We start from the raw sequence: 26,997 nt of genomic DNA, 5'->3' as shown, positions 1-26,997 counted from the left end.
CTATTTGCTATACCAACTATCTTGTGGCCTCTCGGAGTGAGATTGGAGTGCTAAATTAGGGCAATTTAGGGCTATGAGTCCATGCAAACTAGGAACTGGATTGAGACAGTCCAAAGCGCATTTTACATAGAGGCCTTACAGCTCCCAAGATAGAAGAGAATTTTATCCCAGCAATCTGGGCTGGATTTCAATCTAGGCCAGTGTAAGATTGTGAGACTGAAGATAACTGGAGAAGTCCAAGGAAACCCGAAGGCATTAATTCAGTCCACTACCTGGAAAGACGTTAAAAAAAAATTTGGACTTTTCTTAGGGGTACATTTATTTCTGTTCATTATTTTTTGTGTTCCCTGCCCCCACCCTGCATGGTCCCTGCTTTTATACTTGCTTTTTTACCTTTTCACTGGAAATAGTAAAGGAGTTACTTGGTAAGTAACAATGCACTTTGACTAGGAGCTCCGAGAAGGAGGTTCCACTAACCCTCACATCGTCAAACATCCAAAGTTTGTTGCTTTTTACAAAACAAAATCGTTGAACAAACTGCTCACGTGACCATAGAAGACTTTCAGTTACCAATATCTGTGGCTGGGCCTCAGTCAAGTGCGAAGGCTCGCCCACACACTCTCAGTTGAATCACAGCGTTCATTTTGTGAGTAACACTGTTGTTTTTGCTTTTCTTCTGCATTTGCTCACCATTTCCTCCCCTGAAGGTCATGCTGGGGTTGAGAAACCCCCCCTCCCCCACCAGCTGCCCCAATAATCCATTTCCCAGCATAGATATCCCTCACTGTGATCAGCACAGATCCACCGAGTAAAGGGAGATCTCTCGATTACACAGAATTTACAGCACTGAAACAGGCCATTAGGCCCAACTGGTCCATGCCAGTGTTTATGCTCTACACGAGCCTCCTCCCACTCCTCTTCCTCTCATCCCATCAGCATATCCTTCTATTCCTTTCTCCCTCATGCGTTTATCTAGTTTCCCCTTAACATAAGAACATAAGAAATAGGAGCAGGAGTAGGCCACCTGGCCCCTCGAGCCTGCTCCACCATTTAATAAGATCATGGCTGATCTGATCATGGACTCAGCTCCACTTCCCTGCCCGCTCCCCATAACCCTTGACTCCCTGATCATTCAAAAATCTGTCTATCTCCACCTTAAATATATTCAATGACCCAGCCTCCACAGCTCTCTGGGGCAGAGAATTCCAAAGATTTACGACCCTCTGAGAGAAGAAATTCCTCCTCATCTCCGTCTTAAATGGGTGACCCCTTATTCTGAAACTATGCCCCCTAGTTTTAAATGGGCGGCCCCTTATTCTGAGACTATGTCCCCTAGTTTTAGTTTTCTCTATGAGCGGAAATATCCTCTCTGCATCCACCTTGTCGTGTCCCCTCAGAATCCTATATGTTTCAATAAGATCACCTCTCATTCTTCTAAACTCCAATGAGTAGAGGCCCAACCTGCTCAACCTTTCTTCATAAGACAACCCCCTCATCTCAGGAATCAACCGAGTGAACCTTCTCTGAACTGCCTCCAATGCCAGTATATCCCTCCTTAAATATGGAGACCAAAACTGCACGCAGTACTCCAAGTAAATGCATCGATATGACTTTATTTAGCACTGAAGCTCACATATTTCCATGCCACTATTCAGATGTTATCCGGATTAAATGGGACTGTAACCTGCAAGCATTTCAACCATTGATATGAAATAACACGCCTTCAACAAAGAGGAAAAGAAATGCTGGAAATCTGAAGCAAAGACGGAACATGGTTGAAATAGAAAGCTGGTCTGTCAGCATGCGAAAGAGAGAGGTCGATTAATGTTCAGGGTGAGATCATGCAACTGAACAAAGCAACAGGTATGGACCTCAAATGTTAAGGCAATTGTTCTTTTTTCAGATGGCGACTGCCTTGCTGTGTATTCCCAGCATTTTCTGTTTGTATTTTATGTTTAATAGTTGATTAAACAGCTAGATTCAATGATGATTGGATAGGACAGCTTTATAAACATACAGTGCACGGAACAAAATCATCAGTCTGGGTAGTCTCCTCATTTCTTTTGTTCAGCAGTAGTTCATCCATGAAGGCTTTATACATAACATGATTAATAAACAATGCTGATACATGGGACGCTATTAAGTTAATACTGTAATTAGTGTGAATTAGTGTGTCATTCCAGAACCAGTGTCTTGTTACGGACATTTTCAATTAGAGGCAGATGTAATCCTTTTGATAATTAATTAATCATTATGATCCTACAGCAGTGAACACAGGGAGCTTTACCATGTAACATGTTCCACGGGTTGGAGATTTTCCTTATTTTTCCTTCTGTGAAGTGCCTTGCCACATATTTGTATATTAAAGGCGCTATAAATGCAAGTTGTTATTGCTGTTGTACTACAAAATAATCACAAGTAACTGTCCGATACATGGATACAAACGACAATTTTGGGGCTTGAAGGATCGTTGCCTCCTCCACTCGTGATTTTGTTACTTTCTCCAATGCTAGCACTGATTCTGCTTTGTTTTGTTCTGCCCGAATGTTCTTCCCTTCTTCCTTTGAATGCTCTGACTCACATTAGGGTACACTTCATCGGGCCTCCAGTAACTCACCCGGAGCAGCCATTCTTCAAGTATGGGCCTACGTGGTGAGTGTCAGTGGGTTGTTCCGCCCTGAGGGGGTATCTCAGCAAAACCCAATCCAGTCCTCACCCACTGTCCACTCACAGGGATCACTAGATCACGATCGGGGTGGAACCCTGGCTGATTCCCCACCCCACCTCTATCTGGCCTAAAGTTAATGATAGTACCCAGACACTACCTAACACTACCCAGACTGTGAACAGCTAACTCAGCACAGACTGTGGATGGAACCTGAGAACATCTTGGTTTATATGGCTCCGTACTCCGTACCACACTGGGCAAAGCTCACCAGTAATGCTTTTCTTTGTGGGTCATTTACTGTTGCTTTAACGTACTTCAGCGGCATTTGTGCATCTCAACCAGTTGAGTAACGGTAGCTGGATGGTTACCTTAATCCGTGCCTTATAAATTATAATGTGGCACGGTAACATGATCTGACCTTGATGCCGAGGAGAGCTTGGACATTCTCAGTTACTTTATCTGCAAAAACTCCATTTCAAGATGACATCTAGACTTCGAACATCTTTGGGTTACATGAGTTGCTCCACTAGCTGGTTTCTCGTGGTGATAATTTAAAGTGGTCTGTCATTTTGCTTTATCCTGCAGTAAAATAAACCCCAATATTACTGCGGTCCAAATCTCTAACCCCATTCTTCCCTTCCTCACGTTTACTGCCGCTAGCACGTGAAAAGATGGCCCTCAACAAGTTAACAGCTGTGGCAACAAAGGCATGGGAGGCACATTACAGTAAATCACGTCAGAGCTAGTGTTTCTCCACAAAAATAGCGATAAAGTATTCCTATGTCCCTATTTTATGATGCGTCCAGACTCTGTTTGATAACAGTTTATTCATATTTAAAGGGAGGAAAATATAATTAATAATTGAGTGAGTCAACACCAACCTACTATTAAAAAATTCCATCTATTGACTCAAAATGAATGTGTAACCCAATATATATTTACATAAGACACCTGCTGTTTGTTCCCATAGTTACATTTATACCAGGCGGTTAGCAAGAACAACAACTTGTATGTATATGGCTCCTTTAATGTAATACAAACATCCCAAAGCGCTTCATGGGAGTGTTCTCAGACAACATTTAACACAGAGCCACATAAAGAGATATTAAGACAGGTGACCAAAAGCTTGGTCAAAGAGCGACTTAAAGGAGGAGAGAGAGGCGGAGAGCTTTAGGGAGGGAATTCCAGAGCTTAGGGCCCAGGCAGCTGAAGGCACAGCCACCAATGGCGTAGCGATTAAAATCGGAGATGTGCAAAAGGCCAGAATTAGAGAAGCGCAGAGATCTTGTTGGAGGAGGGCTGCAGAAGGTTACTACAATAGGGAGGGGGGGCGAGGCCATGAAGGGATTTGAACACAAGGAAGAGAATTTTAAAAATCGAGGTGTTGCCGGACCGGGAGCCAATGTAGGTCAGCGAGCACAGGGGTGATGGTGAGCGGGACTTGGTGCGAGTCAGGATATGGGTGGCGAGTTTTGGATGACCTCAAGTTGATGGAGGATGGAAGGTAGACTGGCCAGGAAAGCATTGGAATAGTCAAGCCTAGAGGTAACAAAGACATTGCTGTGGGTTTCAGCAGCGGATGAGCTGAGGCAGGGGTGGAGATGGGCAATATTACGGAGGTAAAAGCAGGTGGTTTTGGTGATGGAGAGGATATGGGGCCGGAAGCTCAGCTCGGGGTCAAATAGGACACCAAGGTTGTGAACAGTATGATAGGGAAGAAATAGCTTGCATTTATATAGTGCCTTATCGCTCCTTAAAGTGCTTCACAACAACAACAACTTGAATTTATATAACGCCTTTAACGTAGTGAAACGTCCCAAGGCGCTTTATAATGGGACAAAAAAACAAACTATGTTGAAGTGCAGTGACTGCTGTTATGTTGACAAATTCCGCACTTATTTTGCACACAGCAAGATACCACAATCTTGCAATGAGATGAATCAGTAGTTAACTGTTTTTTGGTGGTGTTAGTCGAGGGTAGAATGTTGAGGACACCGGGAGATTCTTCATGCTCTTCAAATTGTGCCATGGGGTCTTTGACATTCACCTGAACCACTGAATGGGAATTAAGGCCAATGTCTTTCAGATGTCAGGTTAAAACAGGGATCCCATCTACCTGTTCAGGTGACACTATTCAAAGAAAAGCAGGGCGTTCTCCTGGTGTCCAGCCAAATTCCAGCCTCAAGCAATGCCATCAAAAAAATCAGATGAAGTGATCATTCATCTTGTTGCTGTTAGTAGGATGTTACTGGCTGTTGTGCTTGCCTCCATAATAATCATCTAACAAAAAAAATAATTGTGTAAAAATACTTTAACAGGTTTTGACATGATGGGGTGCTATGTAAGTGCAAGCACCTTACCCTAATCTACAGAGAGGTAGCTGGACACCGAGCCTCTTTGCCTGATGGGCGACACACTGTGAAAACAAACCTGTTCGTAAAGTGGCTAACACCAGGATAAGTCACTGGCGAAACGGAGCAATTGCCTTGTAATGACAAAGGTTGAATTAGAACGGAGTAAGAAAGCAGGCGTTAAATCAAGGACGTGCTTACTTGTGCTGCAAAAATAGCTGCCATGTCTCTGAAGTTTCACTGGAATGTGTCACTGGAACCGCCCATCCCAAGGTCTCACTGACTTTGCAAATTGTAACTCGATCCACTTTGACTTCCTGAAGTGACAGAGGACAGAGCTCCCCAGAAACAGCAAGGGCCAGCCAAAGTGCATTACCCCAGTCCAGGTACATCCCTCCCCCAGCCGAAGTGCCTTACCCCAGCGCAAGTACATCCCTCCCCCAGCCGAAGTGCCTTACCCCAGTGCAAGTGATCCCTCCCCCAGCCGAAGTGCCTTACCCCAGTGCAAGTGCATCCCTCCCCCAGCCAAAGTGCCTTACCCCAGCGCAAGTACATCCCTCCCCCAGCCGAAGTGCCTTACCCCAGTGCAAGTACATCCCTCCCCCAGCCGAAGTGCCTTACCCCAGCGCAAGTGCATCCCTCCCCCAGCCGAAGTGCCTTACCCCAGCGCAAGTACATCCCTCCCCCAGCCGAAGTGCCTTACCCCAGTGCAAGTACATCCCTCCCCCAGCCGAAGTGCCTTACCCCAGCGCAAGTGCATCCCTCCCCCAGCCGAAGTGCCTTACCCCAGTGCAAGTGCACCCTTCCGCCCCCACCCCACCATAGATGGGGGACAGGCATTGTGTACGGATTGTTAACAAGTTTATTGGGTATGATGTGAATAGAGACAGTGTCATGACTTCTGGATATCATCCACTCCAACGATGTCCCTTGTAGGAGGTTGTAAGAACGTGATCCATCTTCCCTGAGTTCCCTCGCTCCGCTCCGAGTCTCTCACTCTCTCTCGCCCCCAGCCTCTCTTTCTCACTCTCCCCGCAGCCTCTCTCGGGCCCACTCCTGCTGCTCTCGGGCTCAGGCCTGCTGGGGGGATGGGGGAGAGTCAGGGCGAAGAGAGTCGGAGCCTCAGGCCCTGCTTCCCGGCACCGCGTGGAGGGAAAAATTCGGGCCGGTGGGGAGGGGGGCTTGACAGGGCGGGGCTTGTTGCATGTCTGTCAAAAAAGTGCAGTACAGGCGGGGAGGGGCGGGGCTTGACAGACGAATGTCTGTCAAAATAGCGCAGTACAAATAGTTACATCGTAATGGGCGAGTGTACAATGGGGCTGACTGACACAAGATATAAATTATATTAGAAAGGTGACATGCACCATTGTATTTAAAGTTACCTTATTTGCTTAATGGATAGTGATAGACTTCAAGAGGACATAGACAGGCTGGTGGGATGGGCGGACACGTGGCAGATGAAATTTAACGCAGAAAAGTGCGAAGTGATACATTTTGGTAGAATGAGGAGAGGAAATGTAAACTAAAGGGTACAATCCTAAAGCGGGTGCATGAACAGAGAGACCTGGGGGTATGTGTGCACAAATCGTTGAAGGTGGTAGGGCAAGTTGAGAAAGCAGTTAAAATGACTTACGGGATCCTGGGCTTCATGAATAGAGAGTACAAAAGTGCGAAAATTATGATGAACCTGTATAAAACACTGGTTCGGCCTCAACTGGAGTATTGTGTCCAATTCTGGGCATCGTACTTTAGGAAGAATGTGAAGGCCTTAGCGAGGGTGCAGAAAATATTTATGAGAATGATTCCAGGGATGAGGGACTTCAGTTACGTGGATAGACTGGAGAAGCTGGGGTTGTTCTCCTTGTAGCAGAGAAGATTGAGAGGAGATTTGATCGAGATGTTCAAAATCATGAGGGATCTGGACAGAGTAGATAGAGAGACACTGTTCCCATTGGGAGAAGGGTCAAGAACCAGAGGACACAGATTTAAGGTGATTGGCAGAAGAACCAAAGGCGACATGAGAAAAAACCATTTTTACACAGAGTGGTTAGGATCTGGAATGCGCTGCCTGAGAGGGTGGTGGAGGCAGACTCAATCACAGCTTTCAAAACGGAGTTGGATAAGTACCTGAAGGAAATTATTTTGCAGGGCTAAGTATGGGGAAAGGGCAGGAGAGTGGGACTGGCTGATGCGCTCTTGCAGAGAGTCGGTACAGGCTCGGCAGGCCGAATGGCCTTCTTCTGTGCTGTAACCGTTCTATGATTCTGTACAGCTGATCTGACTATAATGGAAACAGGATAGTGTCCTCTTTTGCCCCATCATTCGCAGCTGCGCCTTTAAAGTAAAAAGTCTGCATGAGTCGTTTCTACTTGCGCCATTTTATATACAAGGCAGCAATGTGTATCTCCACCAACACGTGGAAGCAAGATAGTTGAGAGAGACATTAGCAACTGAGAGATTGTCTCCCAACAAGCAGTAACCAAATTTAAAGTGATCAGCCACATCACGTAAGTTTCCCATGATTTGAATTGTGCCAGAACCCCAATCCATTGTAGTCTGATTTTGTTGATGTCTTTCTGTAAGCAGCCTCTAATCAGAAAAGAAAAAGAAAGACTTGCATTTATATAGCGCCTTTCATGACCTCAGAATGTCCCAAAGCGCTTCACAGTCAATGCAGTACTTTTGGAGTGTAGTCACTGTTGTAATGTAGGAAACACAACAAACAATTGCGCACAGCAAGCTCCCACAAACAGCAATGTGATAATGACCAGATAATCTATTTTTAGTGTTATTGATTGAGGGATAACTATTGGCCAGGACACAGGGGATAACTCTCCTGCTCTTCTTCAAAACTGTGCCATGGGATTTTTTATGTCCACCTGAAAGAGCAGACGGGGCCTCGGTTTAATGTCTCATCTGAAAGACGGCACCTCCAACAGCACTCCCTCAACCTAGATTTTTTTGTTCAAGTCTTTGGAGTGGAACTTAAACCCACAACCTTCTGACTCAGGGGTGAGAGTGCTACCCATTCAGATACAGCTGACACTCAGATCAAGATTGGTTAGTGCAAGCTATTTGTAATATAAGAACACTCAATAACCCATCCTGAGGTCAAAAAGTTCATGCTCCATCTGCCTTGAAGATATAATTGGTTGAAAACTTGTTTATCTGCCTGCCTGTTGAAAAAGAAACTGGGGCTTCTTCAAGGAAACTTGCATAGTGTAGAAAAGGCTTTTGATCTGAGGCATGAGAAGCTGCCTGGACCAGGTATAAGTCATGCAATAAAAACAGAAAATGCTGGCAATACTCAGCAGGTCAGGCAGCATCTGTGGAGAGAGAAACAGTTAACGTTTCAGGTCGATGAGTTCGGTCGAAGGTTCATTGACCTGAAATGTTAACTCGGGTTCTCTCTCCACAAATGCTCTTCAGATGCCTGACTTGCTGAGTATTTCCAGCATTTTCTGTTTTTATTGAAGATTTCCAGCATCCACAGTATTTTGATTTTGTATAAGTAACGCAACCTTCCACTATGACTTCAGTTCACTCAATTCAGCCATATTTCCAGGTTACTGTGGTGAGACAGAACTCGGAGCAGAGAGGCATACACTGATAAAAAGATCATCAAACGACTCAGTTTAAGTGACTCTGAGAATGTGAAACACTTTATCATGTTGGTTTCAGAAAATGGTTTAAATAATTAGAAACTTAAATATTGTGTTGCTCTTTTATCTAGCTGACTGATATTTCTTTCTTGCAGTAAACTAGATTAGTAGTTTCAACCTGAACTACATGGTTAAGTCAGTGTGGCCGTGTTTCCATCTACCAGAATAGTCAGGAGTGTAGTCATGTCTTGTGCGGATCTCAGCAGTACAAGCGTGAATTGTTAACCATGAGGCATTCTATCTCAGTCACCACGCAGGTTACGTTTTGACTCATAGGAGGTGTGGCCCTGCCTGTGGAAGCTTTCATTTGTTGCAAGCGCAAACAGAGTGCTGGGATTGAGCCTTCGTAACACCATTTTGTGCTGAATCATTTAGTTCAATGCACTTTATAATTCAAAAGCAAAATACTGCGGATGGTGGCAATCTGAAATAAGAACAGAAAGTGCTGGCAATACTCAGCAGGTCAGGCAGCATCTGTGGAGAGAGAAACAGAGTTAACGTTTCAGGTCGATGACCCTCCGACAGCACTTTATAATTCCTTGGGTAATCTGGGCCATTGTCGAATCAGGATGTTTTAAGTAGTCTGCGATACAGTTATTTGCTGGAGCCAACCTGTTGCTGCCTTTGACAGGCCATGCGCGAGATGAAAAATGTTCAACCAGAGGTGATCCTACCTATAATTATAATGATAGGCTACTGTGATAAAACTTTTCAAGACACTGTAGCCTCCTAGATTACTGCAGGATTCTGTTGCCACTTAATGCATCGTAAAAAGGTATATGGTTTTATTTTCCCCATATTCTCCCTGTCTAGGTTCCGTGTGTCACATACTATATGCTGAACTCAGAGCACCTCCTCCCAGGTATCTGCCAGCACGTAGATAACCAATCATATGTGCAAAATTAGACCCAGTGTTATTCTCCCTCCTTGTAGGGCACGGGTGAAGATCGGCGACTCAGCCTGTGATGAACTTCATCACTACCCCTCCATAGCACATTGTGTTCAGGTTCCATCTGCCACTCACAGGGCTGTCAATGCACGATTGTAATAAACAGGATACATCCTGTCCCTCATGAATCACTGTCACAGAAAAAAGAAACTGCTTGTAACAGTGGGAACAGAAGAACATTGTACTTTCCTTTTAAGATAGTATTTTAACTGCAATGCCAGACTATAAACCAGAAGCAACGCCTGGCAACATGCAGAGATTGGCACAGGTGAATCAGTGCCAGTCCTCACCATTGTCCTGGCTGGTATATGAGAGCATCATCCCATTTCCAGTTGAACAGCTGAGAGAACGAGCAACCACAGTGAAAGAGGAACTAAATTCAGAACGGAAACTCAACTGAAGAAAAGGCAATAAGAGAACCAGTAACAGAAAGAAAACAGACACAATGTGCAGCAAATAGATCTCGCTGCTCATTTATTTTTCCTCCCCAATATTTTTTTTCAATTTTCCCCTCCTTTTGTGAAAGCTCCCTTACTGAGATATGGTTTCATGCCTTCAGTACCTCACCCAAGTGACCATTATTTATAAGGCTATTTGATTACAGGGTGCGGAGTGGGACTTCTCAACCGAGCCTGTCTCTGTACCTGGTGTCCACACAGACCCACATCCAGCAAGGGTTCACTATACTGCGATTGTGAGTGGGAACTTCGGCTGGTTTTTCCCTCCATAACCCAGAAGCACTTAGACAATTGCGATTCCCCAGTTGACCAAGTAACTCCACACAGATCAGGAGATACCCTGGGACCTTCCTCATCTGCATAGCTTGGAGAGGCACTTACCTCTAAACCACCAAGATGGCTTGTAAACAGGTCTTTAAAATATGTAGAGACTTGCAAAGAAATAAGGCCTGCTTCATATAGGGACCCTTGGAAGATTGTTGGGTCCTTCAGGTGCCACGGAATAAATTTTAATTTTGCTGAGTGAGACTCCATCTGTTTGTTTCCTTCAATTTTCCAACTCCAATTTCTCCGCTCCCAGCCTTCTCAAGGTGCAGTGGGTTACATGGGTTCTAGATGCCCTCTCGTACCTTGGCCAAATGGCCATTCTTTAAGTCTGACTATTCAACTGTGGGAGGCATCACATACTTGCTGAACCCTGTCCCCTCTGACATTCACACACATATTTTCCAACAGGACTCACTCGATAGGGACCAAGGATAATTATTCCCTCCACCGCCCCCCCCCCCCAATTCCCATCCCTGGCCCAAGGACGCTAAGGGCAACTGTAGTTCACTGACATGGGTACGCATGGCAGCAACGTTTCACAGACGGCATTGAGATGAACAACCAGATTATCTATTTTTGGTGGTGTTGGTTGAGGGAGGAATGATGGTCCACGACATCAGGAGAACTCCCTGCTCTTCTTCCAATAGTGCCATCAGATCTGGGGCGGGCCTTGGTTTAATGTCTAATCCAAAAGACAGCACCGCTGACAGTGAAGCACTCTCAGCACTGCACTGGAGTGTCAGCCTCGATTTTTTGTGCTCAAGTCTCTGGAGTGGGACTTGAACCCACAACCTCCTGACTCAGAAGTGAGAGTGCGACCCACTGAGCCACGTATTTTTTAAAATCAAGGTTTGATCCCTGGCCTGTTCTGAGGTAGTTGATCTCAGAGGGGTGCCGTGGAAGTGGAAGTACAATTGGCCTCCGTGCTCTTCGGTTAGGGATGGGGAAAATGAGGCAGGGTTCCCGCTCCTGATCGCACGCGTGTGGACTTCGGATGAGGACAGAACCTGGCTCAGCTATGATGCATTCCCTTTTGGGGCTTACATGAAACGAAAGGTCTCTTAAGCGAGGAAGTAGAGGGCAAGGAGTCAACACCACCAGGAGAAGGGGGAAATAAACCTCATTCCCTTCGCAAACTGAATACAATTTGCATTATCATGGACTTGATCCAACCCGAACAATTACATAAGGGAGCAATGAACCACACGTACGCCTCAGAGAAGATTGAGTTCAGCGAAATGTCTCCCTGAAATCTGAAGGCAATCAAGTGAACTCCAGGATAACAAGTTAACTTACAGGCCACACTGCTCTGACAAGATGCATTCCTCACATGACCTATCCATGGCCTCAGCAGTACCAGAACCAGTGTGTTTATTACAGTATTTGGCCATTTGTGGCAATCCCTCTAACCTTCAATCCCATAGTTACTTTTGTGGTTTATGATGTTATCAGAACCACTTGATCGAATTATAGTCTTGAACCTCCTGCCAAGTAACCACCAAAGCAGTACTCATTTTTTTTTACAGTTAGCTGACTGAGTACAAGCCCACGGGCAGAATACAGCTATCAATCTGTGGTTGTATGATGACAAGAATGAGTATTGCCTGCTGAATGCTAAGAGCCAAGGTTTAGAAACATAGAAACATAGAAAATAGGAGCAGTAGTAGGCCATTCGGCCCTTCGAGTCTGCACCGCCATTCAATATGATCATGGCTGATCCTCTATCTCAACACCATATTCCCACTTTCTCTCCATACCCCTTGATGCCTTTTGTTTCTAGAAATCTATCTATCTCCCTCTTAAATATATTCAGTGACTTGGCCTCCACAGCCTTCTGTGGTAGAGAATTCCACAGGTTCACCACCCTCTGAGTGAAAACATTTCTCCTCATCTCGGTCCTAAATTTCCTACCCTGTATCCTGAGACTGTGACCCCTTGTTCTAGACTTCCCAGCCCGGGGAAACATCCTCCCCGCATCCAGTCTGTCCAACCCAGTCAGAATTTTATACGTTTCAATGAGATCCCCTCTCATTCATCTAAACTCTCGTGAATACAGGCCTAGTCGACCCAATCTCTCCTCATACGACAGTCCTGCCATCCCAGGAATCAGTCTTTGCTGCACTGCCTCTATGGCAAGTATATCCTTTCTTAGGGAAGGGGACCAAAACTGCACACAATATTCCAGGTGCAGTCTCACCAAGGCCCTGTATAACTGTAGTAAGACATCCTTGCTCCTGTACTCAAATCCTCTTGCAATGAAGGCCAACATACCATTTGCCTTCCTAACTGCTTGCTGCACCTGCATGTTTGTTTTCAATGACTGGTGTACAAGGACACCCAGGTCCCTCTGTACATCGACACTTCCCAAGCCATCACTATTTAAATAATACTTTGTCCTTATGTTTTTCCTACCAAAGTGGATAAATTAATCCACTTGCCCTCATTAAAATCAAAGGGGAAGTCTTGCTATCAGAATGAACAACAATTTGTATTTATATAGCGCCTTTAATGTAGTAAAACGTTCCAAGGTGCTTCACAGCAGTGTTATAAGACAAAAAATAAATTTGACACCGAGCCACATAAGGAGCTATTAGGGCAGGTGACCAAAAGCTTAGTCAAAGAGGTAGGTTTTAAGGAGCGTCTTAAAGGAGGAAAGAGAGGCGGAGTGGTTTCGAAAGGGAGTTCCAGAGCTTTAAACTTTAACATTTGTTTTTTCCCCTGAATATTTCGATTTAATTTTTTCATCCATGCTGTGAATGCTCAAGACATCACTGGGGGAATTGGTTTGGAGGAGCCTGACGGCTGAGTGGAGATGGATCAACATTGTGCGTTGACCCAGACCGGTTTAGCAATCATTAATTCAGCTATGTTGCATTATTACATTCTGTAACTCCGTAAGGCAATTTCCCCAAGGATCTCCTCTGCACTCACTATATAAACAAAAATATTTAAAAAAAAGATGTTAATGATAATTCTGAGATCGATTATTTTAGCAAATTTATGGTAACGCTGGGGGTAATTTAAAGAAAGCTAAAAACATTTAATTTGCTTTAATTGCTGACTTTCTAATTTTAACTTTATGTATAATTATTGTATATATTATTTCATTTTGTTTAATTATAATTAATCTTTATTATACTGATTTTACTATTGTATACTCATTACTGTATTATTTACAATGTAATTTAAATGTCTTTTTTTTAGTTTTTTCACCTGTGTCTATCTGCGTTTTGGCTGCTGCTTCGGACCCGAGCCTTTAACCTCTTTTACACTCCCTTCTCCCGCTTTTTCTCTCTTTCCCTCCTTGTCAATATCTAACGTGCTGTAACACAGCTGTGAAGCACCTTGGGATGTTTTACTACATTAAAGGCGCGATATAAATAAAAGTTATTATTAATTTTGACTTAGGGTAATAGTGTAAAATGGGTGATATTGATTCAGCCACGCATTATACATCTCTCCCGATTCAATGAAAATTAGGAGCGATGTCTAACGGGAGGCTGAATCAATATCGCCCATTTTACACTGTCGCCTAAAGTCAAAATTACCCCCATTAAGTTTATAATTACCAGCATTTTGAAAATACAATGTTTCAGTATCTGAGAAATATACAATCCCTGGTGACACCACAGGTAGATATAACCAAGGACTGGATAATGCAGTGAGTTAGTGTACTATCCTTTCCCCTCTGGGACTGGGTTTGACTCCAGCCAAGACTGCTTGAATGAAAGCCCCCTCTCTGATATCTGTAAAGAGTCACTGGTGAAATGAATTAAGGGAAGGAGGCATGGTGTCCAAATTTGGCTCCCAGTGGTTACAGGTCCATAGCACAAAACTGCTCACAAATTGATTGTGGATTTACAGTTTAATTCAAAAAGGCCATGAGGACACTAACTTTATTGAATTTTTCGAGGAGGTAACCAGGAGGATCGATGAGGGCAGTGCATACGATGTAGTGTATATGGACTTAAGCAAGGCTTCTGATAAGGTCTCCCACGAAAGTAAAAGCCCATGAGATCCAGGGCAAAGTGGCAAGTTGGATCCAAAATTGGCTCAGAGACAGGAAACAACGGGTAATGGTTGATGGGTGTTTTTGTGACTGGAAGGATGTTTCCAGTGGGGTTCCGCAGGGCTCAGTGCTGGGTCTCTTGCTTTTTGTGGTATATATCAATGACCTGGACTTGAATGTTGCTGGTATGATTAAGAAGTTTGCAGATGACACTAAAATAGGCTGTGTGGTTGATAATGAAGAAGAAAGCTGCGAACTGCAGGAAAATATCAATCAACTGGTCAGGTGGGCAGACCAGTGGCAAATAGAATTCAATCTGAATAAATGTGAGGTAATGCATTTGGGGAGGTCGAACAAGGCAAGGGAATGCACATTAAATGGTACAACACTAAAAAGTGTAGAGGAACAAAGGGACCTTGGGGTGCAGGTCCACAGAGCCCTGAAGGTAGCAGGCCAGTTGAATAAGGTGGTTAAGAAAGCATATGGAATACTTGCCTTTATAAGTTGAGGCATGGAATACAAGAGTAAGGAGCTTGAACTGTAAAGAACACTGGTTAGGCCACAGCTGGAGTAGTGCATACAGTTCTGCTCACCACATTACAGGAAAGATGTGATTGCACTGGAAATCTGCAAGAATGTTGGAGGAGATTTACAGAATGTTGTCTGGACTGGAGAATGTTGGCCATGAGGAAAGATTGGAGATGCTGGGTCTGTTTCCTTTGGAACAGAGGAGGCTGAGGGGAGACCTAATTGAGGTATATAAAATTGAGGGGTCTGGATAGAGTGGATAGGAAGGACCTGTTTCCCTTGGCAGAGGGGTCAACAACCAGGGTCCATAGATTTAAAGTAATTGGGGGGGAGGTTTAGAGGGGATTTGAGGGAAAATGTCTTCACCCAGGAGGGTGGTGGGGGTCTGGAACTTACTGCCTGAAAGGGTGGTAGAGGCAGAAACCCTCACCATGTCTAAAAAGTACTTGGATGTGCACTTAAAGTGCCGTGACCTACAGGGCTACGGACCGAGAGCTGGAAAGTGGGATTGGCTGGATAGCTCTTGGTCGGCCGGCACAGATACGATGGGCCGAAATGGCCTCCTTCCATGCTGCAAATTTCTCATTCTATAAGGACAGCTGTGAGGGGAAGGGAAATGTGAGACTGGTGGAGTGGGGCACTGGCTTCTCATGTTGGGAGTTAAGTCCCATTGTTGAGGCAGAGAAGAGGGAACTTTTTAATCTAGTCTTGCTATACCTGTCCTGGGTGTGGACAATTAAGTGCTAAAATTAAAAAATATTCTCTTTTTAGGCCTCCTCTGGTTTTGTCTCCTCTTCCCGCTAGGTTGGCCTGCCTTCCCTATGCAGTCCTCTGGTTAAAATTGCAGTCAGGCCCTGGTGACCTGATCGGTTTCTAATATCGGGGCTATAATCTCGGCTGACCCCGCCCTCGTGCAGTCCTGCATTACCAAAAGTGGCGTCTTTGGGCGAGATGTTAAACTGGGGCACTGTCTCGCCACAATGCAACTGATGGGCCTCCTAGCTATTAAATCGCTACAGAAATTGAGCCTTGAAATAAGCAAAGCTGAATGTGGTGTGAGAGCGAGGGGCATTGCCTGGTTCTGAAAGTCATGTTTGAACCTGGCTCCTGGTTCACCAGAGTATGAAAGGGACACCACACCACACCACAAAAAGCGTTTCCGGTGAATATTTCAAATGACGACGAGCTGCAGAAAAGGGCGACTCTAAAATGAAAAGAGAACAGACCTTCAATATTTCCTGTTCCACTGACGTTATCGTTGCTTGACACTAACCGCCGGGAAAGTCCCGCCGAAACCAGAAGTCGCCATGTGTGTGTTTCTAATAAAGATTCTGAACCAATGTAGTGAAATTGACACATTGGGCTGGGAGCTGGCGCGAAGGAAGTCAATTTCACGCCGACTGATCATCGCTAGTGAGAAGATGGCAGGGGAAAGCCGGTAAGTTTGTGAAGTTAAGTGCACCAGCGTGCTTTTTGCTTGTTAACGCTTGTTACGCGATGACTTTGAATGAATGAGCACGTTTTGCTGTTTGTTGATCTGTAATTATTTCTGTCGCTGACAAATACTGGGGGATGATAAGGATAAAGAGGATGATAAGGATAATAAGCAAATCAGATTGGTCATTTAAATCTCCACCAACACTGCTCTGAAACCACCGAGCGGGAGGTGTGTGAAAGGAATCCAGTAACCAGTTCCCCCCCCCTCTCCCCACCTTCTCAGTGGAGGAGCTAACGTGAGCATATGCACTGTCCAGCTCTAACAGTCTCACAAGAAATGTTTCGTTTGTAAAAAAAAGTCATTTATGAAGATGGATGTTTGGCAAAACTTACCAGTTTAATTTCTGTATACTGTTTCCTATTGGGATCCATTCAAATAAATTCCTGTCTGCGCTATTTTAAGGCAATCGTTAACCCAATGGGTTAAAATTGGCAGACTGGAATTTCTGGGAACATGTTTAGAAGTTTCACTTTTTTTTCTAACTGCTCTACCCCTTCTCAAATCCAGGAAATTCTGATCATATAGTCAACTGAAAATAAAAATACCAGTTTAATTTGTTCTGTTTTACTTCTGTTTTACAAAAACCCACTCAGCTGAAACTGGAAGTAGTGTGGGTGAAGGTTGTCCCAATTTGAGCTGCTTCAGTGTCTCTGCACTGTAACTTGGTGACATTAGTAAGGCATTGTCTGTAATTGTCAGCATTGTCACAAGAGCATAAAGAGTACTTGACTGGGGGAGAGGAGAGAAGAGGTACATGTTAAAAAAAAATGTAGGAGCCACTTTAATCATTGTGCCCTTGGTCGAAGGTCGAACAGTCCTCTTGTGAAAACAGTGACAGTTATAGATGGTCCCTAAACCCCTGAAGTTTATAGACATTTTTGCAAACTTTTATTCAAACTGCCTTTATATGTCATGGATGCTCTCATTTTTCTTTCCTTTTCCCAAAGGCCTTCATTCACGCTGGGGCATTCTTCCACAGGTACTGACCACCTTCCAGTCGTCGTACAATAATCTGTGAGTTAGGCCTCTCTTTCGTGCTTCCTGCTGGCCAGGACAGTCTGGAAGGAGGAGGCCATTCATTCTCTGGCCTAGAGAGGGTGCATGGCCTGGAGCATTCTTGCTGAGATTGGACAACAAGCTAGGATTGAAACTAAAGTCCACAGGGCCGAAATGGCCCTCCTCCCCAAGCGGGGCGGACTTACCGATTTAATTATTGATTCACTGCCCCAAACGAAGGGGCGATGATTTGAGCGATTTTGCCTTATTTTTCCAATTCAAAGTGGCGGGGCAGAAGTGACGCGGATGTGCTGTGTTGCCCTCAGTTAAAGGGGAGGGCCGCTGCGAGCTCTGCAGCCACTTTAGTGGTGGCCACTGGGTCACCAGAGAGGGCTTCGGCTGGGCCTGCGGTCCGGCACCCAAGAGGGGGTACTGGGTGGGCTGCCTGCTGGCGGCCCAGCTGAACCCGTGGCTGCCATTGTCGGGCCGACTTCAGAGTCGGCCGACAAAATAAAATGGCGGCCGCGGCAGAGCTCCCTCCCCTTTTAAAGGCGGACGTGCCGCCCAGCCATGCGCAGCTTCCTGCCGGGGTAAGCTATCGGGGCACTGACCGGCGGCTGCTCCGCTTCCGCGGGGTAATTTTCCTCGTGGGGAGGAAAGGGGTCACCGCTGGGCGGTAAGGGGTCGGCGTGTGCCAGACGGGGCGAGGCGGTAACCTTCTCCGCCAGAAAAAGGGACGAAGGCACTGTCCCGAATGTAGGCCATGCCATCCCGACTAAGCGGTAACTCCTTTCCGCCTCTTTTTTTTTTAAAAAAGGAAATTTAATAGGAATAGGAAGGAATGATTGTCCACTCTTGCCCTCCTATCAGAACCTATTTGCTATGGTAGTTAGGGGGCGGTGGGCCCTATTCTGCCATCCATAATGGTAATGAATATCCTGTATTAAAACTATAAGTCCTACAAATTGAAACCTATCTGTTTTAATAGAAGGCTTTCACTGCTACTGTGAATGCTGGGATACCCTCTCCTCCACAGTTGCCTCTTGTTTTCTCTCATTCTCCAACGACTAGAAAGTAACACTTGCAAAATGCACAGCCAGGCGGGCTGCAAGGAGAGAAGGAGAAATAGAGAGCAAGAGCAGGAAGAGAAAGACAGAGAGAAGAGGCGAGAGAGTGAAGCTGTTAGCGGTGTTTGGCTGTCCCCAGGGCCCCATATGATGGATGCAGCTCGTCACTTTTCGGCATGATAAATTGTTCAGTGAGTGGACCCTACGGCTGGTGACTGAAAATCTCACCCCCAGAAATTGCCCAGTGTTGATAACCTGACTGCTGGAAACCAACTTGAAGAATTGGAAGCTGTGGGGGAGGGACTAAGTACGCTTGCACTCACAGCTGTGACTTCTGTTTTGGCTTCAGACTCTGTGGAGATCAAGTCTGAACAACTTTGTTTATAAAAAGAAAAGCCTTTTGGATTTGAGGCTCAAAGGAACAGATTTAAAAACTAGGATACTAAACCGCCCTGAGGGAAAAAAAATAAAGCAGGATCTTGGATCAGCTCAACGTGTTGGTTGGAGTCATGAAAGCATAGGCAGTGGTGCTGTAGAGGAGGCTGGTCCAATTCCAACTACCAAGTGGGCCCGAGGAGGGGACAAGGGGAGGTAATGAGGGGGAAACCGTTTAAAAAGCCACAGAAAGGGACTTCTCGGTCAGATGAGGTCAGCAACATGTACTGGATAGCACTCTTGCCTCTGAGTCAGAAGGTTGTGGGTTCCACTCCACAGACTTGAGCACAAAAAAATCGAGGCTGACTCTCCAGTGCAGTACTGAGGGAGCGCTGCGCTGTCGGAGGTGCAGTACTGAGGGAGCGCTGCATTGTCGGAGGTGCAGTACTGAGGGAGCGCCGCACTGTCGGAGGTGCAGTACTGAAGGAGCGCTGCACTGTCGGAGGTGCAGTACTGAGGGAGCGCTGTGCTGTCGGAGGTGCAGTACTGAGGGAGCGCTGTGCTGTCGGAGGTGCAGTACTGAGGGAGCGCTGTGCTGTCGGAGGTGCAGTACTGAGGGAGCGCCGCGCTGTCGGAGGGGCAGTACTGAGGGAGTGCCGCACTGTCGGAGGGGCAGTACTGAGGGAGCACCGCACTGTCGGAGGGGCAGTACTGAGGGAGCACCGCACTGTCGGAGGGGCAGTACTGAGGGAGCACCGCACTGTCGGAGGGGCAGTACTGAGGGAGCGCCGCACTGTCAGAGGGGCAGTACTGAGAGAGCGCTGCACTGTCGGAGGGGCAGTACTGAGAGAGAGCGCTGCACTGTCGGAGGGGCAGTACTGAGGGCGCGCACACTGTCAGAGGTGCCGTCTTTCAGTTGAGACGTTAAACTGAGGCCCCGTCTGCTCTCTCAGGACGTAAAAGACCCCACGGCACTATTTTGAAGAAGAGCAGGGGAGTTCTCCCCGGTGTCCTGACCAATATTTATCCCTCAATCAACATAACAAAAAAACAGATGATCTGGGTCATTATCACATTGGTGTTTGTGGGAGCTTGCTGTGCTCAAATTAGCTACCCTGTTTCCTACATTACAACAGTGACTACACTCCAAAAAAGTACTTCATTGGCTGTAAAGCACTTTGAAATGTCCGGTGGTCGTGAAAGGCGCTATATAAATGCAATTCTTAATTTTGTACAGTAGCATTGAGTGGAAGGACGGGGACCAACAGGAACTGTGGGGTTTTTACACACATCTACCCACTGATACCATGTGGGCGACATGGAAAATAGAACGCGACTGCGTCCCGTTGCTGGAGCCTGTTCTATTTACACGCACGATCATTCACAAGTCACCATTGGTCATCCAAACAAATAACCTTCCCTGGGTGCCTGCGACAAGAATGTCGAGGTGACGGTTCAAATCCTTGCTGGCCTCGCAATTGTATGAGTTTCTGCAGCTCGGCGCGGGGGGGCGGAGGGTGGTGCTCGTGTCACAGAAAGTCACTTATCCGTAACAAAGGTGTTACTGAGTCACAGCGGACTGAGATTTCCAGTGTTAATGTCAGTAATATAGCAAGTAGTTTCTAGGAATAATACAGCTCTGAACATTCTGATTTACAGTAAATAATATTCCAGTCTGTTGATTTGCTGTTATACTGAAGAAGGTTACCTTCTTCAACTAAACCCGAGTTAGTGGATCGAGCCAAGATTGAACTGACGATTATTGGGGTACAGACGTGATCACGGAGGAGGCGAGGGTCTATTCCATGACCCAGCCTGGATTATGTGCTCAACTCCTGGAGTGGGGCTTTAACCCACAACCTTCTGACTCAGCCACTGAGCCAAGGCTGACACCAATTAGAAAAAGAAGTTGATTCTGGCTCAATTGGTTCCATTAAAATGGAACTGAATCAATACCTGTTGAGGGTTCTAAAGGTGTTGCTGTATATTAATGACCTTGTTTGATGATACCTATGTTGAAAGTCAATTGAACTGATTACTCCATTAGTCTTACTAAACCCATTACACCGTTGACCCTACTAAACCCATTACTCTGTTGACCCGACTCAACCCATTACTCAGTTGACCCTACTAAACCCATTACTCCGTTGACCCGACTAAACCCATTACTCCGTTGACCTGACTAAACCCATTACTCCGTTGACCTGACTAAACCCATTACTCTGTTGGCCCTACTAAAACTATTGCTTCATTTAGCCATCTTTCCTCTTTAAGATTCTGATTGACCTGTTGTGCATTTCCTGCCTTTATTTCAAATGTCAAGTGTTTACATTTTTTCTTTTTATCGATCCTATTTCCTTTATTGACCAGTTGAAATCCAGTTGCAAAATTGGAAACATAATTGATATTCTGGCCTTTTATGTGTACCTGTTACTTTGTTGCCTAGTTATTTTTGTTGTCGAGTAACACAGGTCTGACGGATTAAGGAGAAAGCCTTTCAGTCCCTCCAGCTCGCCCCATCGACCATTTTGATTCAGGCCTTGATCTGGCCGTTTTCCTTTTCTTGCCCTGAACCCTATTCCTTCACTCTTTGTTAAAGTAGAACTCGATCCTATTTCCATTTCAATGCGTCAACTAAGTCCCACCTGCACTAAACATGATTATACACGTTGACCTCTCGTTTTACATTTGCCATCAGTTGTAGCCAAGTAGTACTCCTGCTGTCAGTGGTACCCTTTAGTACAAAGGACCTGACCTTCAGAGATGGGACTGTATCAGAAACTCGTGTGCGTGTGTGTAGGTGTGTAGTTTCGGTTAAAACTAAAAGCACGGAGGTGGGTTCTCTCCTTTCAGGAATGGGAGTCACAGGACTGGCCGGGATTAGGAGCAGCAGGAAGCAATCGGGAAGAGGAGTGCATAATCTTGACATGGCTTTACACACAACCCTTCATTCTGCCCACCATAACCTGGGACCATGGCCATCCCTTCATGTTCTTTTTTCCGATGAGAATTAATTTTAGTTCCTTTCCCTCAGAACACTACACATTGATGGAAAGGGCTCACTCCATCCCCCAGCCCATTTCAGTTGTTTGGCTTCATACATTGCACGTTCCAACCGCCCCTGAATTCCCATAATAAATCCAAGGTTTTTCCCTAATCATTCTGCATTGGTTTTCATCCTGGACAACGACCTGATGCATATGTAGCGCCGTCCATGGGCTGTACATATCAGATGGGTGTTGGGTGTTAGGTGGGTGTTGGGTGTCAGGTGGCAGGATGGTGGTGCCTTAAGGAGGTTTTGAAATTTGAGAAGTTTGGTTATGTATTGCACTGCAAACAGGAAGTTGAGTGCTTTCAGTACTGAAACCCAATGAAACCAATATTATGGGTTCCTGTGAACCGTCACCATAAATGAAACTTCTTTTAGGAGCAATATCGATGTTGCCATGGTTACTGAGTTTTAGTCCTCCCTTTCCCGTCCTCTTTCCCCCCCCCCCCCCCCACCACATGCTCTCAGCTTAGTGCACTAACAGGAATGGGATCTTTAGGAACACCAGTCAGAGAGATTCCCAGCGCTCTCATATCTACAGGACTGACTGTAATTTATAGGACAGGTGACTTGTATACAGTATAGACAGTTAAATAAGGAAAGCTGGCAATCTCCAGGGAGGTGAGCGAGATGGTGATCCATTAACATGCTATAGACAGATTGTAGTGATTTTAAAACTGGGACATTATAGAGTGAGTGAAACAGATGCAGGATCTGGACATTTAACCAGGTCTCCGCAAACTAGCAATTTTCATCCCACGGGCCTGATGCAGAAACAGTACTCATGGGTTAATGAGACACATTAGTCTCCACCAGTGGAACATTTATGTTCCTTTAATATCTAATCAAATATCACAACAATTTTTTGTTTTTTAAGTATGGGCAGTAAGGTGGGCAGAGGAAACGTTACAAGGACACCCTCAAAGCCTCCCTGATAAAGTGCAACATCCCCACTGACACCTGGGAGTCCCTGGCCTGAGACCGCCCTAAGTGGAGGAAGTGCATCCGGGAGGGCGCTGAGCACCTCGAGTCTCGTCGCCGAGAGCATGCAGAAATCAAGCGCAGACAACGGCAAACCTGTCCCACCCTCCCTTTCCCTCAATGACTGTCTGTCCCACCTGTGACAGAGACTGTGGTTCTCCTATTGGACTGTTCAGTCACCTAAGGACTCATTTTAAGAGTGGAAGCAAGTCTTCCTCGATTCCGAGGGACTGCCTCTGATGATGACGACGACACGGGAAAATATAGTGAATGAAGACCAGCTCACATAGGGCGAGTTGCTTAAATAAGTTAGGTAGGCTGTGAAGAATCAGAATGTAATCATCACGGGGGATTTTAATATCAAACAAGCAAAGAGGAAAGATCAGGGACAAGTGAAAGGGAGGGACAAATAGCAGTAATCAGGGATAGCTTGTTAACACATGCAAAGATAGGCTGATGTTAGATTAGACTTGACAATTCATGCTCTCCAGAAATGCCCAGTATATCCATACCCTTAAGTTCTAATGATCGTTGTACCATTACAATGTGTTGGATTTCAAATGTACAACACTTTTTTTGGGGAAAAGACACCTGTCAGTCATTATTTACACCCATACCAGAAACACTTAAACATAGAAGAGAGCACACTCCAGCTGGTATGGCGTTGCACGCGAGCAATGAAGTATCCCATTGCACGTGTGAAGAAACATTAACTTAAAAGAAACATTTGCACAGGAATCCAGTGGAATTTAGATTTTTTTTTTCTCCCTTGCATCAATTGAAAATTAATTTTGGAGGTTGGTCCCAGGTCTGAGGAGACTTGTAGCAGAGAGGGAGGTAAACCTTACCACATACATTCCTGCTAAAGAGGATCAGCAACAGCTAAACTTGCTCCAAGTGACCACCTCCTCTTTCAAATGTATTGTGTCGCAGGTGAAACTGACGTTTACACATGTTCTATTTGTTTTTGGGTGGATTTATTTGCATAAAAGGTGGATCTATTTGTTTTCAGGTGGATTTATTTAAATGTGGAGTTATTTGTTTGAGGGTGGATTCACTTGTTTTAAGGTGGCATCACATTTTAGAGTGGAGTCACCTGTTTTCAGGTGGATCTATTTGTTTAAAGGTGGATTTATTTGGTTTGTTTTAAGGTGGATTCACTTGTTTCAAGATGGCTTCACACTCTCTTAGGGTGGATTCACTGCCTTTCTGATGGATTCTCTTCTTTTTGGGTGGATTCATTTGTTTTAAGAAATAGGAGCAGAGGTAGGCCATACGGCCCCTCAAGTCTGCTCCGCCATTTAATACAATCATGGCTGATCTGATCATGGACTCAGCTCTACTTCCCCACCTGCTCCCCATAACCCCTTATCCCCTTATCGTTTAAGAAACTGTCTATTTCTGTCTTAAATTTATTCAATGATCCAGCTTCCACAGCTCTCTGAGGCAGCAAATTCCACAGATTTACAACCCTCTGAGAGAAGAAATTTCTCCTCATTCCAGTTTTAAATGGGCGGCCCCTTATTCTAAGATTATGCCCTCTAGTTCTAGTCTCCCCCATCAGTGGAAACATCCTCTCTGCATCCACCTTGTCAAGCCCCCTCATAATCTTATACGTTTCAATAAGATCCCCTCTCAATCTTCTGAATTCCAATGAGTAGAGGCCCAACCTACTCAACCTTTCCTCATAAGTCAACCCCCTCATCTCCAGAATCAACCTAGTGAACCTTCTCTGAACTGCCTCCAAAGCAAGTGTATCCTTTTGTAAATATCGAAACCAAAACTGCATGCAGTATTCCAGGTGTGGCCTCACCAATACCTTGTATAACTGTAGCAAGACTTCCCTGCTTTTATACTCCATCCCCTTTGCAATAAAGGCCAAGATTCCATTGGCCTTCCTGATCACTTGCTGTACCTGCATACTATCCTTTTGTGTTTCATGTACAAGTACCCCCAGGTCCTGCTGTACTGCAGCACTTTGCAATCTTTCTCCATTTAAATAATAACTTGCTCTTTGATTTTTTTCTGTCAAATTGCATGACCTCAGTTTCCAACATTATACTCCATCTGCCAATTTTTTGCCCACTCACTTAGTCTGTTTATGTCCTTTTGCAGATTTTTTGTGTCCTCCTCTTTGCTTTTCCTCCCATCATTGCATCGTCAGCAAACTTGGCTACATTACACTCAGTCCCTTCTTCCAAGTCATTAATATAGATTGTAAATAGTTGGGGTCCCAGCACTGATCCCTGCGGCACCTCACTAGTTACTGATTGCCAACCAGAGAATGAACCATTTATCCCGACATTCTGTTTTCTGTTAGTTAGCCAATCTTCTATCCATGCTAATATATTACCCCCAACCCCGTGAACTTTTATCTTGTGCAGTAACCTTTTATGTGGCACCTTGTCAAATGCCTTCTGGAAGTCCAAATACACCACATCCACTGGTTCCCCTTTATCCACCCTGTTCGTTACATCCTCAAAGAATTCCAGCAAATTTGTCAAACATGACTTCCCCCTCATAAATCCATGACTCTGCCTGACTGAATTTTGCTTTTCCTAATGTCCTGCTACTGCTTCTTTAATAATGGACTCCAACATTTTCCCAACCACAGATGTTAGGCTAACTGGTATATAGTTTCCTGCTTTTTGTCTGCCTCCTTTTTTTAAAATAGGGACGTTACATTTGCAGTTTTCCAATCTGCTGGGACCTCCCCAGAATCCAGGGAATTTTGGTAAATTACAACCAATGCATCCACAATCCCTGCTGCTACTTCTCTTAGGACCCGAGGATGCAAGCCATCAGGTCCAGGGGATTTATCTGCCTTTAGTCCCATTATCTTACTGAGTACCACCTACTCAGTGATTGTGATTGTGTTAAGTTCCTCCCCCACTATAGCCCCTTGACTATCCACTGTTGGAATATTGTTAGTGTCCTCTACCGTAAAGACTGATACAAAATATTTGTTCAGAGTTTCTGCCATCTCCATGTTCCCCATCACTAATTCCCCGGTCTCGTCCTCTAAAGGACCAATGTTTACTTTAGCCACTCTTTTCCTTTTTATATACCGATAGAAACTCTTGCTATCTCTTTTTATATCTCGTGCTAGTTTACTTTCATAGTCTATCTTCCCTTTCTTAATCATTTTTTTAGTCATTCTTTGCTGGTTTTAAAAGCTTCCCAATCTTCTGTCCCCCCACTAGTTTTGGCCACTTTGTATTCCCTTGTTTTTAATTGGATACCATCCTTTATTTTTTTAGTTAGCCACGGATGGCTATCTTTTCTCTTGCACCCTTTCCTCATCACTGGAATATATTTTTCCTGAGAGTTGTGAAATATCTCCTTAAATGTACACCACTGTTCATCAACCGTCCTACACTTTAATCTATTTTCCCAGTCCACTTTAGCCAACTCTGCCCTCATACCTTCATAGTCTCCTTTATTTAAGCTTAGTACGCTGATTAGAGATCCAACTTTCTCACCCTCTATCTGAATTTGAAATTCAACCATGCTATGATCACTCATTCCAAGGGGTTCCTTTACTAGGAGATTGTTTATTAATCCTGTCTCATTACACAGGACCAGATCTAAGATAACCTGCCCCCTGGTTGGTTCTGTTACATACTGCTCAAGGAACCCATCCCTTATGCATTCTATGAACTCTTCCTCAAGCCTACCCTGACCAATTTGATTTGTCCAATCAATATGGAGGTTAAAATCACCCATGATTATTGCTGTTCCCTTTTTACAAGCCCCCACTATTTCCTAGTTTATGCTCCGACCAACAGAGTTGCTACTGTTAGGGGGCCTATAGACTACGCCCACCAATGACTTTTTTCCCCTTATTGTTCCTTATCTCCACCCAAACTGTTTCAACATCCTGATCATTTGAGCCAATATCATTTCTCACTATTGCAGTGATTTCATCCTTTATCAATAGAGCTACCCCACCTCCTTTTCCTTTCTGTCTGTCCGTCTGGATTGTCAAATACCCCCTGAATATTTAATTCCCAGTCCTGGTCACCTTGCAACCGTGTCTCTGTAATGGCGATCAGATCACACCCATTTGTCTCAATTTG

At 45.0% G+C, this 26,997-nt stretch overlaps 1 protein-coding gene across 3 annotated transcripts in view; it reads left to right on the top strand.

Moving 5' to 3' along the window:
• Positions 1-26,997, top strand: part of LOC139240874 (TRAF family member-associated NF-kappa-B activator) — a 222,872-nt gene that overhangs the window by 183,608 nt on the left and 12,267 nt on the right. For 2 of the 3 annotated variants that reach the window (XM_070869377.1, XM_070869376.1), the window contains exon 3: positions 1,656-1,863. The exons of the other annotated variant lie outside the window; for it this stretch is intronic. The gene's annotated coding sequence lies outside the window, so the exon portion shown is untranslated. The remainder of the gene's footprint in view (positions 1-1,655; positions 1,864-26,997) is intronic. 3 annotated transcript variants of the gene reach the window in all.

Source organism: Pristiophorus japonicus, chromosome X (assembly GCF_044704955.1).
Source record: "Pristiophorus japonicus isolate sPriJap1 chromosome X, sPriJap1.hap1, whole genome shotgun sequence".
NCBI lineage: Eukaryota > Metazoa > Chordata > Chondrichthyes > Pristiophoridae > Pristiophorus > Pristiophorus japonicus.
This window is presented reverse-complemented; position numbering and strand designations above follow the sequence as displayed.